The sequence below is a fragment of the Lissotriton helveticus genome, chromosome 7 (assembly GCF_964261635.1).
Source record: "Lissotriton helveticus chromosome 7, aLisHel1.1, whole genome shotgun sequence".
NCBI lineage: Eukaryota > Metazoa > Chordata > Amphibia > Caudata > Salamandridae > Lissotriton > Lissotriton helveticus.
In genome coordinates, this window is record NC_136068.1 from 643,632,844 (window position 1) to 643,646,790 (window position 13,947).

Sequence of the window (13,947 nt, forward strand, 5' to 3'; positions counted from 1 at the left end):
ATACCTCCTACGCCACCCTAGTCTCTGTAGGGAAATCACGCAGGGAGCTAGGACCTATGGAAGGAAAACCTATCACCTACTACGCCACCCTAGTCTCTGTAGGGAAATCACGCAGGGAGCTAGGACCTTATCATCAGGACCTATGGAAGGAAAACCTATCACCTCCTACGCCACCCTAGTCTCTGTAGGGAAATCACGCAGGGAGAAGGAAACCTAAAATAATCACCTAGGCAAGTAACATTTAGCAAAGGCAATTAAACATCAACATTCCTCTAAGCAGGTCACTTTTAGCAAAGGGAAATAAAAGAACAAGGCATTACCTAAGCAGGTCACTTTTAGCAAAGGTAATGACACAAACAATCCTCTAAGCAGGTCACTTTTAGCAAAGGGGATAAACACATAAAGGATTACCTAAGCAGGTCACTTTTAGCAAAGGTAATAATAAGCAAGAATTGCACATGTAACATTAAAACACATTCAGAGGTGCAGGTTAGAACTTTTGCGCAAGAATCATATAGCAAAAGAAATCGCAATGCGCAGGGTGCATGTAGCACAACACTCAAAATGTCCCTCAGGCCAACTGGCCTCGAAAGGGGCGGAATGCCCTGAGTCTCAGTGTCAGGGAGGTCTGCGCAGGCAGCACAGACACAAAAGCCTAAACGTAGCAACTGTCCACTAAGTGCTGGACAGTTGTAAATATGCACTGGGCAAACGTTGGAGCCTCGTGGGCTCAAGAACACTGGTGGGGAGACACAGCGTGGGAGCCTCGGGGCTCCAACCAATTAGCTGGCTGTGTCCCCCTAGAGCCTCTCTGGCTCGCAAAACCAAGGTGCTGGCACCAAAGAGCTTCTGCGCTCTAAAACAATTAAAATGCCCCTAGAGCCTCTCTCAGGGCTCTAAATAAACAAATGCCCCCTCGAGCCTCGGGGCTCGTGAAGATACTTAGGGCGGGAGCCTCTCGTGGCTCTAAACAAATAGATTGCCCCCAGGAGCCTCGGGGCTCCTAAATCAATATTGTGGCCACGTTGGAGTCCTTCACGAACTCGAGAACAAGGTGGCCCCCTGAGCCTCGCAAGGCTCTCAGTACGGAACTGCCCCTTTCGTTGGAGTCCCCCCGGGGGACTCAGGAAAGAGCAAAAAATGCCACAAGAGCCTCAACCGGCTCTACACAATGGAGGGGAGGGGCGGGCACCGACAATGTGCCCCGACGCCCTCCTCCCCGATTCTGACTGCGGGCCCCCACTCACCGGGTTTCTGGCTCCGGGCTGCGCTGGAGTCTCTCGGTTCGGCTGCCACTCCGGGGCTCTCCTTTCAGTCGGGAGCCTCGAGAAGACGCGCCGGCCGCTTCCTGCTTCTTTGGCCTGGCCCGTCAGGCTACAATCCGCCTGACTTCCCCTGGGGCCGCCAATGGCAGCGCGGCCCTGGGGATGCGGAGGCGGGACTTCCGGGTCGCTCTAGGCAGCGGCCCGGCAACGGCTTCGATGTGCCTGGGCTGCGGCGGTGAATACCCGGGCAAATGCGGCGTGGGCAGCCGCTCAGATTAACAAGAAAAACGGGACAATGCCGGGTGGGCACCGGCGTCAAATTAAATATAAAGCGAGGTGGGCACTCGCTCGGCCGCAAATTCGGGCAAACGCCGGGTGGGCACCGGCTGGACAACTAGAGCGCTCCAAAGCGCTCCAAAGGCAAAATCAAGCGCACCCAGCGCTGGGAATACGAATAAAGAGCTCGAAGCGCTAGCAGGAAAGATAAAGCGCTCCCAGCGCTAGGCAGCACCAAGGAAGCGCTCTTCAGCACAAGGGGCAAAAGAAAAGCTCCAGCAAGGTCTGGAGGCAGGCAGGGGGGCAAGGCAGGGCCAGAGCCAGCACACTGGGTCTCCAGGCAGGGAGACAAGCCAAGTGGCGGTCCTCCTGGCCCCAGCAGCAGCAACAGCCCCCTCTGGCAAGGATCCAAAAGTAGAACCATTTCTGTGGGGACACAGCCCCATATTTATACAGAGAAATCCTTTGTTAGGAGGTGCAGGGTGGGGGGAAACCAGTTGCAGCTGGCTTGGGAGTACCCTTGATGGCCCAACCACCCCTTTCATTCACTGGGGAGGCTTGGGTCATTAGACAAACCACAGGGGGGCGGAGCCAGCATTGTGTGGGGAAAACCCAGCCCATCCAGGACACAGATCTACTCCTCCCACACATCACTCAGGCTGATCTCACACTCACCACCGGGCAGACCCATCCAGACTTCCTGGAGCCTGGCATGCCAGCCAGCTCCAGCCAATCACGCTCCACTATCCTCACTGCACACATACATCAATGTCCAGAAGTAGCACTTCCCTTCTAGACACATACAAGCCGCACATACCATTGCGCAGCATTCATTCTCACGAGTTCATACATACTAAACTCGAGCCTGCACTCCCCACACATCAGGAACTACCAGGGCACACACATTCCCCATGCATTCCTATGGGAGGGCAGGCCAGCCATACTACACGCACGCACTTTCACTCTGGGACACAGGGAAAAAGTGCGCCAAGACCCAAAAATCACTACACAGGGTCACAAATAAAGGCAAAAAGATTAGGGGTGAACCTGCCCTAAGGCCCAAGTCTAACACGACCCCCTTCCAGCCAAAACGCAGGGCAGACCGATCACCACCGTGATGGGCTTCCCTGCTTGGGGCGATAAAACAAGGACGCGGGCCCACAACTGCAGGGACACCCTCCTGTTTTACGCCACGGTGAACCCCTAGGGTTCCTTCTAAAACTACTGTAGGGACTAACTGGGGTACCCCACTGATACTCTCCAGCTGCCCTCGGCCAGGACCAGGCCCTAGGCCACCCAGGTACCACTGGATCCTGTATACTCACAAAGTGGGGGGTAGTAACCCCTGGCACATAATAGCCATGCTCCACTCTTCCTGTCTGTAAGACAGGGCTAGACTTCCACTGGTTCTCCAACCTAGGGTCTACAACCTCAGGCGGACCAGGAGTCTCAGGGAAGGCTCTCCTCCCCTTACCTCTTCTCCTAGGGTTCCTCCTCCTCCTGCGAGGGGTTCCCTCTAAACAACATTCTCCCAACCTAGGGTTTAACCCCTCAGGTGGTACCGGGGTCAGAGGTGGGCTCTCCCACCCTCTGCACCCCCTTCCAGAGTCCTGCTCCCTCCCAACCGGGGCGGTACCTCTGGAGAAAGAACTGGTTAGGACACTGATTACAGTAGTCCCACCCTTCAGGTCAGGCTGATCCTGAACCTGGCCATCCAACCTCTGGTCTAAAACCTTCGGTGGAACCAATGCCTGGCACTCCAGGACTTCTGGGGACTCACACACCATCCCCCTGAGGCTAGCAAATGACACATATGTTGGGTGACTGTCTGCCTGGCGCAGATCTCCCGCCTCCTGTCCACCTGACAGTGCGCAAAGATCCCCCAGCACAGAAGTGGTGTCACCATGGTCACTACACGGGATCCTAGCCCCACTGGGTAGTCCCTGACCCCCTGGTTCTTCCACTGGGGAACTCCCCCAATCACTCCTCACGCTGGACTCCTGTACTCTCCCTACTGGAGCAGTACTGCCAGACTCTATAACCATGGAAGCTCCGCTTACAGATGCTCCAGGTTCTCTACCCACTAGGAGATCTCCCTCAAGTGAACTAACAGGCAAGCCTAGGTTCCCTTCCTGGTGTTCCCTAAAGAAACCATCCAGGCTCTGTGACAGGGCTTCGGGCGTCTGGGGACTCTCAGTCACACACTCACTCCCGCTCCACTGAGACAGGCAGTCAGCCCCTACACCCTTCTCACTAACCAAGGACCTAGCTGGGCTACTCTCACCCTCCTCCACCACACTGGGCTGGAAGACACCTGACCCACTATTGTTGGAATCACTCACTAGTGACTCAGAAGAACCTCTCGCACTGTCCCATCGCTCTGCTTCCGCTGCCAGCTCACATGCGCCAGACAATCCACACCCCAACAGGTGTGTGCGCAACCCTGGTGAACAACAACTGAGCAGGTGCTCTTTGACAATCAAATCAAAAAAGATGTCAAAATCATCTTCCGTGTGAACCTTTACCCAATCAAACAGTGTCCCACAACATTCGTCCTCAAAATCTTCCCAAGACTGGTGAGGCAGTTTTCTAAGATTCCTGAATCTCAACCTTAACTCCTCTTCTGGGAAAACAGGCACCATACTCGGGGAACTGAGAGTGGGACTGTCTACACTTATATTTAAAAAGCTGCCACCACTGGACTCCACCCTCTCTGGGGAATCCAGACAATTACAACTGTGCGCAGGGGAGAGTCTATCCTCTAGGGCTGCTCTCTCACGGATGATGGCCCTTCTCTCCACCTCTATCCTCTCCTGCGCTAAGAGTCTTTCGATCTCTAGCTGCGCCATAGCCTGGGCATGCTCTAACATGAGCTGTTCCATCGCTAACTGGTGCTCCCTTTCTTTCTCCCTATCTTCCCACTCTTCTGGGGACAGGACAAGGGATGGGGCGCTGGTACTGACACTGGGCCCAGCAAGGGACTCCCTACCTATGGGGTCCTCACTATCTGCTGGGGCCCAACCACTGTCATCATCCAACTCACATTCTTCATCAGAATCTTCAGGGCTCCCCACAGACTCACCACCCTCATGGCATGTGGCCTGGTCCCTTTCCTCGCTGCGCTCAAGATCCCTTTGATCCTTATACCATTGGATCAGGTGGTTCCTAAGTTGGTTCTCAGTATCTGACTCATCCACCCCTATGTCTCTCTCTCTACAGAACCTTTCCAACTCCTGCATACTGTACCAAACTAGATCACTGAGATCAAAAACAGGCTCCATTTTGGCAGACGTTCTAGAGACGAGATCACACAGGGAACCTGGGGGTCTGAGCTAAACAGGAGTACACAATTAACACAATTCAGCAAGATTCCTATCTCAGAACTTGCACTCCACTGTCCAGCGTAACACACACTCATTCACACACAACCCTCCCCTCGGACTGGTAAGGCAGTTTCTACCACCCCTGATTATCTCAACCTGACCACTAGCGACACAGGTACCAAACTCTGGGAGCAGGGCGGGGAACAAGGTACTGGACAAAATACAAATGACACCTTTCAGGAGAAGCAAAACTGAACTTCCCTAAAAACAATAATCCCAAAAATGTGGTTATCTAAAATTGCAGAGTTTTGAAGTGTGGCCTGTCGCCACTGTGGTACAGCGCAAACGCAAGTCCAATCCGCACCGCTAGCCACCAATGTTAGAAACGGGACCCTGGCCGGCCAAGACTCGCGTCGAGGTCAGTCAGGGATCATCATTTCTAAGGTCAGGGCTAGGGAGTCACACACCAAGATAACCCCCGCTCACCCTCTAGGTAACGTGGCGCGAGCAGCAAGGCTAATCTCAGAGGCGATGTGTAAAGCGTTTGCGCGCGCACCCCAGCGACAACAACCAAAGGCCCACCACAAAGGAAACTCCACACAAGGTTATATCAAAAATAGCCTTTGTATTATAATAATAAGAACACATTAGATAACACACACACACTTTACAATGTGCCAACAGGCACGGGCAAGATTTACAAGGGATTATGTACAGGACAGGGCCACCTGGACCACTGTCAGGGGTATGCACTTGTTAGAAATAATACTTGTAGGTATAACACTTTAGCACATCAACATACAATGACTGTAACACAGAAATAGTAAATGTAGCATACAACCAGTAACTACTGGTAAAGGGAAAATACCTCCTACGCCACCCTAGTCTCTGTAGGGAAATCACGCAGGGAGCTAGGACCTATGGAAGGAAAACCTATCACCTACTACGCCACCCTAGTCTCTGTAGGGAAATCACGCAGGGAGCTAGGACCTTATCATCAGGACCTATGGAAGGAAAACCTATCACCTCCTACGCCACCCTAGTCTCTGTAGGGAAATCACGCAGGGAGAAGGAAACCTAAAATAATCACCTAGGCAAGTAACATTTAGCAAAGGCAATTAAACATCAACATTCCTCTAAGCAGGTCACTTTTAGCAAAGGGAAATAAAAGAACAAGGCATTACCTAAGCAGGTCACTTTTAGCAAAGGTAATGACACAAACAATCCTCTAAGCAGGTCACTTTTAGCAAAGGGGATAAACACATAAAGGATTACCTAAGCAGGTCACTTTTAGCAAAGGTAATAATAAGCAAGAATTGCACATGTAACATTAAAACACATTCAGAGGTGCAGGTTAGAACTTTTGCGCAAGAATCATATAGCAAAAGAAATCGCAATGCGCAGGGTGCATGTAGCACAACACTCAAAATGTCCCTCAGGCCAACTGGCCTCGAAAGGGGCGGAATGCCCTGAGTCTCAGTGTCAGGGAGGTCTGCGCAGGCAGCACAGACACAAAAGCCTAAACGTAGCAACTGTCCACTAAGTGCTGGGCAGTTGTAAATATGCACTGGGCAAACGTTGGAGCCTCGTGGGCTCAAGAACACTGGTGGGGAGACACAGCGTGGGAGCCTCGGGGCTCCAACCAATTAGCTGGCTGTGTCCCCCTAGAGCCTCTCTGGCTCGCAAAACCAAGGTGCTGGCACCAAAGAGCTTCTGCGCTCTAAAACAATTAAAATGCCCCTAGAGCCTCTCTCAGGGCTCTAAATAAACAAATGCCCCCTCGAGCCTCGGGGCTCGTGAAGATACTTAGGGCGGGAGCCTCTCGTGGCTCTAAACAAATAGATTGCCCCCAGGAGCCTCGGGGCTCCTAAATCAATATTGTGGCCACGTTGGAGTCCTTCACGAACTCGAGAACAAGGTGGCCCCCTGAGCCTCGCAAGGCTCTCAGTACGGAACTGCCCCTTTCGTTGGAGTCCCCCCGGGGGACTCAGGAAAGAGCAAAAAATGCCACAAGAGCCTCAACCGGCTCTACACAATGGAGGGGAGGGGCGGGCACCGACAATGTGCCCCGACGCCCTCCTCCCCGATTCTGACTGCGGGCCCCCACTCACCGGGTTTCTGGCTCCGGGCTGCGCTGGAGTCTCTCGGTTCGGCTGCCACTCCGGGGCTCTCCTTTCAGTCGGGAGCCTCGAGAAGACGCGCCGGCCGCTTCCTGCTTCTTTGGCCTGGCCCGTCAGGCTACAATCCGCCTGACTTCCCCTGGGGCCGCCAATGGCAGCGCGGCCCTGGGGATGCGGAGGCGGGACTTCCGGGTCGCTCTAGGCAGCGGCCCGGCAACGGCTTCGATGTGCCTGGGCTGCGGCGGTGAATACCCGGGCAAATGCGGCGTGGGCAGCCGCTCAGATTAACAAGAAAAACGGGACAATGCCGGGTGGGCACCGGCGTCAAATTAAATATAAAGCGAGGTGGGCACTCGCTCGGCCGCAAATTCGGGCAAACGCCGGGTGGGCACCGGCTGGACAACTAGAGCGCTCCAAAGCGCTCCAAAGGCAAAATCAAGCGCACCCAGCGCTGGGAATACGAATAAAGAGCTCGAAGCGCTAGCAGGAAAGATAAAGCGCTCCCAGCGCTAGGCAGCACCAAGGAAGCGCTCTTCAGCACAAGGGGCAAAAGAAAAGCTCCAGCAAGGTCTGGAGGCAGGCAGGGGGGCAAGGCAGGGCCAGAGCCAGCACACTGGGTCTCCAGGCAGGGAGACAAGCCAAGTGGCGGTCCTCCTGGCCCCAGCAGCAGCAACAGCCCCCTCTGGCAAGGATCCAAAAGTAGAACCATTTCTGTGGGGACACAGCCCCATATTTATACAGAGAAATCCTTTGTTAGGAGGTGCAGGGTGGGGGGAAACCAGTTGCAGCTGGCTTGGGAGTACCCTTGATGGCCCAACCACCCCTTTCATTCACTGGGGAGGCTTGGGTCATTAGACAAACCACAGGGGGGCGGAGCCAGCATTGTGTGGGGAAAACCCAGCCCATCCAGGACACAGATCTACTCCTCCCACACATCACTCAGGCTGATCTCACACTCACCACCGGGCAGACCCATCCAGACTTCCTGGAGCCTGGCATGCCAGCCAGCTCCAGCCAATCACGCTCCACTATCCTCACTGCACACATACATCAATGTCCAGAAGTAGCACTTCCCTTCTAGACACATACAAGCCGCACATACCATTGCGCAGCATTCATTCTCACGAGTTCATACATACTAAACTCGAGCCTGCACTCCCCACACATCAGGAACTACCAGGGCACACACATTCCCCATGCATTCCTATGGGAGGGCAGGCCAGCCATACTACACGCACGCACTTTCACTCTGGGACACAGGGAAAAAGTGCGCCAAGACCCAAAAATCACTACACAGGGTCACAAATAAAGGCAAAAAGATTAGGGGTGAACCTGCCCTAAGGCCCAAGTCTAACAGTCTCCATCTGCTGTTGTGGATTGTTGGGGAAACTGAGGTAGCGGGGTGTCAGTTGGATGATGGCATCCAGGACAGTTGGTAGGAATGATGAGAAAGCTGGCTGGGATATTCCTGCCACTTTGGCAACTGTTGTCTGGAAGGAGCCCGACGCTAGCATATGCAACACAGCCAGGAGCTTTGCCTGTGGCGGTATGTTGGTAGGCCTGTTGGTTCCTACCTCTAGCCTTGGTCCAATGAGTCGCAGTAGATGTAGTATGGTCTGCTTCTTGAGGCGAAATAGACTTATGACCTCCTCATTCCTGAGGCCTCCCAGGACGCTCCTTTGACGGAATAACCGCTCCTTTCTGCGGCGTTGCCTTGGGGGGCGCGGGGGGGGGGTTTGTGGGGCGGGGGGTTGTGGTTGGATTCCTGGTGCTAGTCGTCTCCGTCTGGCAGCTACTCGCAGCATTACCACCTCCATGGTGTGGGGATAGTTGCAGCAATGTCCACTGTGGCCTCTCCTCTTGCTATGTGCCGATGCGTCATTTCCTGCGCGTCCGTTTTGTAGGCGCACCAATTCTGACGTAACCGCAATGATGCGCATTTTCCGCAACAGATGCGACAAAAGTGGATAAAGTCATTAATATGGATGCGTCACTTTTGTGCGTGTTTCTCCGTGGTAACGCCCACCTTGCATACATTAATACTTACGTGTCGCAGGGCATTTTCACGCAGTGGTTTTCCGTGCGCAGTGGGTTGAAAGTGGCGCATCGTCGGAGATGCGCCACTTCCTTAATATGGCGAATGCGTTGCGCCGACGATGCGCCATTATTTTTGACGCACCGGCGGCGCAAGCTCTTCATAAATGAGGGCCCAGGCTGTTACCTTTCATGAGATTTAGACATGTTCCAAGTTGTGAAAACATCATACTCGATGCATATAGTATAGCGTGGAATAGAGCAAGCGTGTGGAGACTATTCTTTGGGTCAGAATAATATGAGAGATAGTGCTTCACTAAACCAAATTGTTTATTTTTTAATATGTGTTTGTTTTGTCAGATTTCTATCTCTTGCAAGAACACATAAATATTTCAAATATATCTATTCATATATATCTTAGCACATATAAATGATGATTCTCGAGTGGGCATTTAACATTTTGAGATACAAAAATTTAGCATTGAGCCCCCCTCTGCCAATTAGCCTTTCTGATCACCTACTTTTGATTTTACAATAACTTTTATGTTGGTGGGTGGGGCTGACAACCCTGATTCTAAACAGAAGGCTCTCACACTGCAGTCACCTATTCAGTGACATGGAGGCTGATGATGCAAAGCTGGCAGACAAGCTCGCCCACTATGCATCTATGACAGACAGCACCACAGGAAAGTCACCTGGTTCACCCTCAACCTCCAAAAATCCAGATGCACCTGCAGACGCCTCAATAAAAAATGGAGATACAACAAGACGCACGACAGCCACAGCACCTACAAAAAAGACATGATGGAATACCACAAACACATCAGAACCACCTAAAGAACCTTCATTCACAACAAAATCCTCACCAACTCCAGCAACTCCAAGGAGCCCTTCACCATCATCCATAAATTCACCAAACCCCCCAGCGTAGCCACAGACATCACCCCCTCCCAGGACCTCTGCGACAAGCACTGATCATTCTTCCATCTGAAAATCAAGAACCTATAGGACAACTTTAACGACCAAACTCCTGACCTGCCAGCACCGTGGGCAGGGGCAATACCAGCCAGCCCACCATCGACTCCTACACACAGATCATCACCAAAGATACTGCCTCAACCATGAGAGCCACCCACAAAGGTGGCCCCCATGGACCCCTGCTCACTGCACATCTACCACAGAGCCGCCACCATCATCATACCAAAACTATGATGCAGCAGCAATGCCACCTTCATGACCAGCATCTTCCACGATGACTGGAAACATGCAGAATTCAGATCCCTGCTTATGAAACCCTCAGCATACCCCACATACCACAATAACTACCGGCCCATCCCTCTCCTACCCTTCATGGCATAAGTCGCTGAGAAGACCGTCAACGCACAGCTAACTAAGTTCATCAAAGGCAACACTTTCATCAACCCCTTCCCATCCGAATTCGACAGCAACCACTGTACAGAGACCACCCCCAGCGCCTTGAGACCCTCAAGGGTGAGTAGTGCACTTACAATTCCCTGATTGATTGATTGATTGACCTGCTCAGCAGTTTCTATTAATAGTGCCAGGGTTGACCTTACCCTGGTTAGTGGAAACATCTTGAAAGCGTACTTCAGCTGTGAGTAAATAAGTGGTCAGCGTGCAAATTACAAATTGATGAAGAAAGGCTGCATGCCTAATGCAAACATAAAGGCAAATACAGCCCCGGAGTTAGACAAGGTATTGACCTTCAAAATTGTTCTTGAATTTCAAACAGGTCCTGCAGTCTTGTTAAGATCAAAATCCTCTCCGTGGGAATGGTCATCCAATCTCGACATCCCATTGAGACCTTTCTGACTGACATAAGGTTTCTAAAGCCTCTAATGATCTGCATGTAAGGTGAATGTGGAGCTCATCATGTACTCAGTCACATACAGGATCAGAGAAAGTGTAAGATTTTGGATTGTTTCTAGATGGGAAAAAGCGAAAAAAACATAATTTTCCTTGGACTCTCAAGTGAGGTCCAGTCACTCTACTGTACATTTCCATCTTTTAGATATGCTGTATGAGGAAGTGTTTCAGTCCTACACCAGATAGCCCAGTAGCATACATTTTTCACTTCATTGAAGTACAGGAAACAACTCAAGTTCCTGTCTGTAAAGGTTTATCGTATTTTTCTCAATGTGACTTATGTAGATGAGAGTCATTTCTGAAAGATGGCTACAGTTCTTATCCATTTACATCAGTGTTTACCTCATTGAGTTTAGTTCTCATTTCAGATAATACCAAGAGACCACCTTACAGTAGCGGCCAATTAGAACTACTTGCATTATCACCACTATTAGACGTTGCTTCCTTAGTGTCGTCTTCCCTTAGTCTTTTTGCCTTTTGCCTCCACATTTTGATGATTGTTTTTGTTGGCCATAGGACTCTGAGCTCTGATAGCCAGAGCTAAAATGCATGTGCTTCTCCACTAAACATGCTGACTTTGGTATATACCTATTTCGCATATTTGTTGTACTGGTACATCCCTTGTAAAGTGATATACTACATACCCAGGGCCTGTACTTCAAATGTTACTATGGTCTGCAGCACCGATTGTGCCCCCCACTGGAGTAGTCTGTCAAACCTGTATTAGGCTTAGAGGTGGGCAGAATTTGCGAAGTTGCGATATACAAAGCTCTGTGAAATGGTAAAAAATCTCTGCAAGCATGCAGTGTTCCGCGAAGACGTGGAATTGCCTGTTCCGCCCGTGTGCAATGTGTTTATCCTGTTTGCGAACACTGTTTGCGGGCTGGGGAAATATCTTACAAATTTGCATGTTCTGATAGTGACAAACAGCCAATTTTGTTAGTCACTATTGTGAGGCCAACTTCTCTCATAAGCGTGCATTTAGAATTCCTTAATACACTTTTAAGCTGTAATTCCTGATCAGAGAGGAGTAGATTTTTATTGTTTCTGATGCTTGAAATAGTAATGTTAAATCCTCCTTACTGGTGAAGTTGGATTTAACATTACTGTTTTAGAAATGCCACTTTTGGAAAGTAGACATTTATCTGCACTTATTGCTCTGTGTGCCTGACAGCCTTTCTCTAATTCACGTCTGGGCTGGGTGACAGCTACACTTTGCACATTTCTTCTAGACTGACACGAATACAGGAAGGTGAGGCTCATCTGATTTATAAACTGAAGGGTCTTTCCGGGACTGGAATAGGTTGCGCCTTGTCTGCACACAAAGCACCACAGATAGTCTGACAGATAGGACTGGGTTGAAAGGGATCCTTTTACACTTCAAAAAACTGCTTTGAAGTCACCCCCTACATCACAGGCACTTTTTGGTATAAGTAATGGGTCTCTGACCCCTAAAAACTGACACTTCTGGATCTTGAACAGAATCTTTTCAGAAGGACTCAACTTGACTGCTTTTCTGCTTGCTGCCATGCTGCCTGCTGCTCCATGTCTCTGCTGAAGGAGAGATGGACTCTGCCTTCCCTCCAAATGATCTCCAAGGGCTTGCTTGCTTTACTCCGGGTTTTTGAAGTCTCAGGGACACAAAAGACTGTCTACAATACTGTTGATGCTGCTGGACTATGTTCTCTTTGAGTACCTCCCTAGCCTGAGGTGCCCTCTCCATATCTGGGCCGCAAAAGTGGTTTCTGCAGCCGTATCAATACAAATTCACCACCGCATCGATCGGAAGTGACGCAGTGCCCTTTGATGCCTATGAAGTGCTGCTCCAGAGACAGCTGGGCACAGCTCGATGACAACAAGGGAGCTGACTGCGAGGTTTGACAAAAAACCAGCACCAATCCGAGGTCCTGACCATGAGGCTCGACTGTGACGCATCTACTATCCTGCATGATTTGGGATCAACACATTGCCTCCACCATGTGGAGAAGATTGACAGCCTTTGTTGCTTGCAACCAGGAAAGGTACTTTGTTCACAGGGGCCTGTGTCAGTCCTGTAGCCAGCCTGTGCTTTCAGAAGGTCAGCCCAACCTTTGGCTTTGTCCCAGTCAAGCTCGACCTAAAGTAAGCTTTTTACGGCTACTTGCTTCTAAGCCTTTTACTGCATTTATTCTTTAAAATACAATTTCTCAACTTTTTTACATTGGTTTTTTGTTGTTTTAATCTTGATCTGTTTATAATATAATCATTTATTTGTATAAACCTATGTGGAGTCTTTTTGTGGTGTCGATTTATATAAAGGTCGTCAAATATTGAGGCTACATCCTGTTATATAATATAATTGTTGACAGCAGTATTTCATCTGTCTTCGACATTAATCAGCTGTCGGTATAGAGATTCTTCATACAACGATTCATTGATACACGTATAAGTGATAATCATCTCACCGACACGATCGAAATCGATATTACTGACAACGAATTTTCTGAATTACAAACATTTATTATTTATACAATACTGATGATTAACATCAGGAAGAACCGTTTATTTTCGTACATTATAACCGTTTTACACCACTATAAGATGGCGTCCGATTAACCCCGGGCGACCCTCAGTCGTTGACTGTAGTCCGTTTTTAGTTTTTTTGAACCTAGAGGTGTATACATCCGTAAAAGCTGGCCATGGCGGCCACCCACGGAACATTCGAATTATCGGCGGACTTGAAAATACCATCTCGAGGTAGGTCAAACGACTCTTGTCGTTTCAGTTTTCAGGAACAGAGAACTTTACCTATGACCGTTAGTGTTGACTTATACTCGTGTCTGATTATTTTTTCAGATACGTGACGACAGCTAAATTTTCAGGTAGGAAGTCCCCAATTTTTACCGGGCCGGAAACAACCATTAAGCATATGGCAGAGATTAAATCCGCTTCTTATTGTGTTTTAAACACTTAACAGGTTTAAAGCTGACTGATTGAACATTCAGGTAGGACACAGCTTTTAATTTCGCCAAACACTTTCTTTGCGCATTAGATGTAAGTTAT